The sequence below is a fragment of the Rhagoletis pomonella genome, unplaced genomic scaffold, assembly GCF_013731165.1.
Source record: "Rhagoletis pomonella isolate Grant_MI unplaced genomic scaffold, Rhpom_1.0 Rhpom_scaffold_00002, whole genome shotgun sequence".
NCBI lineage: Eukaryota > Metazoa > Arthropoda > Insecta > Diptera > Tephritidae > Rhagoletis > Rhagoletis pomonella.
In genome coordinates, this window is record NW_023458556.1 from 88072869 (window position 1) to 88077571 (window position 4703).

General features: G+C 36.3%; 1 protein-coding gene across 1 annotated transcript in view; it reads left to right on the top strand.

Moving 5' to 3' along the window:
• LOC118755802 (uncharacterized protein K02A2.6-like) overlaps window positions 1-4703 on the top strand; it is a 9751-nt gene that overhangs the window by 2064 nt on the left and 2984 nt on the right. The window lies entirely within an intron of this gene.

The window sequence follows — 4703 nt, forward strand, 5'->3', positions numbered from 1 at the left end:
GCGGCGGAGCAGCAAAGCTTGCGGCAGAGCACCAGCAAACCGTATAGTGGTTTTGCACATGTGCAAGCAGCAAACCATATGCCGGTTCTGGCCTTGTGCAGGCAGCGCTGCTAGCAGAACCGGCATAAATATATTACTAGCTTCTCCTCCGACTTGTGGCGTGCGCCTTGATATTATCACACAAAGCGGAGTGACCTACAGTTTTACTCGACTCCAAACGGCGATTGTATTTTTATGAGAAGCTATTTTTCATGGCAGAAATAAACTCGGAGGTTTGGCATTGCCTTCCGACGGACGACTGCTGTTAAGAAAAAAAACCTTTTTTCTATATTTTTTTCCAATGTTGCTTTGACCAGGGTTTGAACCGGGGTGCTGCGGAGTGGAAGCGCGCACTGCTTACCACAACACCACAGCGGCTGACTACATATACATACCAAACCAATTATGCATGTACGCTAAATTCGCCGACAAGCTTTTTTAAAAACGAAGTAAATTAGTACAAATTAGTAATTTTCATTAGAGTTTGAGTAACTCCTTTCACTAAATGGCTTTTAGTAACTTTAACGAGACCTTAACTTATTTTATTATATTCATTTTAGTGAAATTTTGACAAAATTTTCTTGCTAAAAATGTTTTGTTACTCTATTTTATTTTATTCCTTTGATTGTACATGTTAAATAAAAGCTTGTTTAAAATTTTTTTTTTACTTCAAAATGCTGCTTGCTGCGATATGGGCACATGCTCACTGTAAGCTTCTTGGTGTGGCATACATACATTCATCTTCAGCTTTTCCTTTAATTTAGCGATGGGCATAATGTGTACATACGGCAAAATGCCCAAACGTGCAAACCGCGGGCAAATGTGCAAACCGTTGGGTAGATGAGGTGAGGTAATTGTGCCCGGGGGGGAAACAGAAAATTTTGCGCGAATTGCACCTGTATGTGTGATCGGAATGAGAGAACAAGTATATGTGAGTACTCACGAATTTGGGACCCCATGGCTGCCAACTTGCCTAAAAGCACCAAAACTTGGGACAAATCAAAACATCAAAATTTTTTTTCAGTAAAATTTAATATGCATCTATACTACATTAGTGATCGGTCCAAGATATAAGTATTGTTGTATTTATCAAAAATCAAAATAAATAGTAACGCACTAGTAACTATTTTAAACTTTTATAGAACCAATTGAATTTTCACTTTAATTCAATCAAGATATATATTTTATTTGAAACAATGCATTTATACACATATGTATGTACATACTTATGTGTATAAAAAGATTTTCGCATCCAGAATAAAATGCACTAAATAAGCACTGAACATGGCAGGAAAGGTATTCTAATAGTATTATATAGTTGTCGAATATTTTTAGGTATCTTCGGCTCAGCTAACATGAAAAAAGCTGCATGTATGAATATCTATATATTTTTGATGGTTTGAAGATTTTAATTCGACATTCTTATGACCAATTTTGATACTTTATTTAATGCCACAAAATCCCAACACTGCTTATAAAATCATATAACGAAGTTCCAATTGTCTTTTTGTTAAAAAACTGATGGTTTTTTATAAACATATGATCTCTTATTTTATCAAATAAAGTTTAACTGCTAAATTATAAAAGAAAATTTTTTTTCATAAGAGTTTACAGAATTTAAATGATTTAGCAAAATTCTAGCGATGTTTGTTTATTAACCTGGCGGAACGGCAGAAACAGAAATGGCAACACTGGTGGTGAGTATCGACTTGCTTGCGCGAATATTAGCTGTTTTGTAATCAGGGTTGCCACTTTGGTAAATTGTTACCAAAATTGGTAGAAAAAATTTGGGTTGGTAAAAAGGTAAATTTTTTCTCATTTTGGTAGATTTGTGTTGAAATTTTCGTTCCCGATTTCTTCTTCGTAGTTATCTTTATATTATAAACTAGTAGAGCACCCGACATCGTTCGGGGTAAACAAATCAAAATATAAAACAGTGATACAAATACAGTGAAAGCTCTCATAGGCGGACGCTCTAGAAGCGGACATCTCCTATAAGCGGACACATTCTTGGGAACGCACAATTTTTGGCGTTTTCCCATACAAAATGCTATCCCATACACGGACTTTCCGATAAACAGACGCGTACACTCAAACATGTGTCTTTATGAAAAAAGATCGCCCATAAGCGAACAGTTTTAATTTTTTTTAGTCTGATTTGACTCTTGCGCATGTACATATTGTAATAAAACAACCGCACTTATTCGATGTCAATTTACGACTTACTGTATTTCATCATCTTCGGACTTAGCTTCGTGTACCAAAATTTACAGAAAGAGATAGAAGATACAATCAATTATGCATAAGGATGAGTACAATAGAATTTAGATAGAGAATAAAGAATAATAAATAGAATAAATTGGCGAACTTAACTAACGGCTGATATTCAAATTAACCCGTTGATGGTTGGGCATAATATAACAATTATATACTTGAAGCTTACACTAGGTGCACAATGAGTTAGATAGTATCTTATTACTACAATTCGGCCATTCTGACCTTGAGATCACCCGATCTCTTGTAGTTTTTAAGTTATGCGTTTGCCTAACCAAGGCCGTATATTTGCAACAGCACATACCCCTTTGTATGGTATTCTACATTGTTGGAACCCTTCAACATACTCCAAGACATATCGGTCATTGCGTAAAACTTTACAAATTTTATATGGGCCTTTAAATTTAGGAATCAACTTTCTAAACTCCTGCTGTTGAGTCGAAGTTTTTAACTAAAACGTAATCACCTTCACTGTACTGGTTCGCAACCCTCCGTTTACCATTCACGTAATTAACGGGTGATTTTTTTGAGGTTAGGATTTTCATGCATTAGTATTTGACAGATCACGTGGGATTTCAGACATGGTGTCAAAGAGAAAGATGCTCAGTATGCTTTGAAATTTCATCATGAATAGACTTACTAACGAGCAACGCTTGCAAATCATTGAATTTTATTACCAAAATCAGTGTTCGGTTCGAAATGTTTTTATCGACAAATTTTGTTCAGCGATGAGGCTCATTTCTGGTTGAATGGCTTCGTAAATAAGCAAAATTGCCGCATTTGGAGTGAAGAGCAACCAGAAGCCGTTCAAGAACTGCCCATGCATCCCGAAAAATGCACTGTTTGGTGTGGTTTGTACGCTGGTGGAATCATTGGACCGTATTTTTTCAAAGATGCTGTTGGACGCAACGTTACGGTGAATGGCGATCGCTATCGTTCGATGCTAACAAACTTTTTGTTGCCAAAAATGGAAGAACTGAACTTGGTTGACATGTGGTTTCAACAAGATGGCGCTACATGCCACACAGCTCGCGATTCTATGGCCATTTTGAGGGAAAACTTCGGAGAACAATTCATCTCAAGAAATGGACCGGTAAGTTGGCCACCAAGATCATGCGATTTGACGCCTTTAGACTATTTTTTGTGGGGCTACGTCAAGTCTAAAGTCTACAGAAATAAGCCAGCAACTATTCCAGCTTTGGAAGACAACATTTCCGAAGAAATTCGGGCTATTCCGGCCGAAATGCTCGAAAAAGTTGCCCAAAATTGGACTTTCCGAATGGACCACCTAAGACGCAGCCGCGGTCAACATTTAAATGAAATTATCTTCAAAAAGTAAATGTCATGGACCAATCTAACGTTTCAAATAAAGAACCGAGAGAGAGAGATTTGCAAATTTTATGCGTTTTTTTTAAAAAAAAAGTTATCAAGCTCTTAAAAAATCACCCGTTATTATTATAAGACTGTAAATGCTTTTAGTTTTCCATGGCGTGCATCCTAATTTCTTTATGAGTTTCTTGAGCGTTTTGTTTTCCTTCTATCAACAATTCACTGACTAAATCTACAGATTGCCCTCGTTGTTTAACGCCAAAAAGCATAACACTTGGATATTGCTTTATTGTCCTATGAATACTATTATTAAGTGCAAATTCAACTGTTTCTATTACATTGTCCAAATGCATATTTCGTTCGGGTTCGCATAATTTAGCTATCATTGGTCCTAGACTTCTGTTCCCTCTCTATACTTGACCGTTCGCTTGGGGAGAGCCTGTCGCTACTTTTACATGCTGAATATGTTCTGCCTCCATGAACTTCATAAAATCATTCGACGTAAAACAGCTGCCTCGATCTGATATTATTGTTTTTGGTCTACTATAAAAGCGAAAGTAATCTTTCAGCGCATTTATCACCTCTTTGGTACTAGTGGTTTTTGTAGTATACAGTCTAACGAACTTTGTGCATGAATCTATTATGACGAATATGTGCTTCTTTGAACGCGAATTGTCTATTGGTCCAAAATGATCTATATGTACCCCTTCGAACGGATTACCTGTTTTAGGAATATTGTGTAGAAATCCCTCCTCCTTTCCGTGCTTTGCTGAAAACACTATACACTTTAAACAATTTTGAATGTGGTTAGACGTTTTTTCTCTCATTTTCGAAAACCAATAATTTTTTTAAATAAGGTCCACTGTTTTATCGATACCAATATGACCCATCTCATCATGGTATTTAAAGAGGATATGACTTTCCATATCTTCAGGGACACAGAAGAGAATTTTACCACTATCAATTTTTCTGTACACTATCCCGTTTCTCATCTCATACAACTTATGTTCTTCTTTTTTGTAACAAATCTCGCAATTCTATTAATTTTGGGTCCTTCGCTT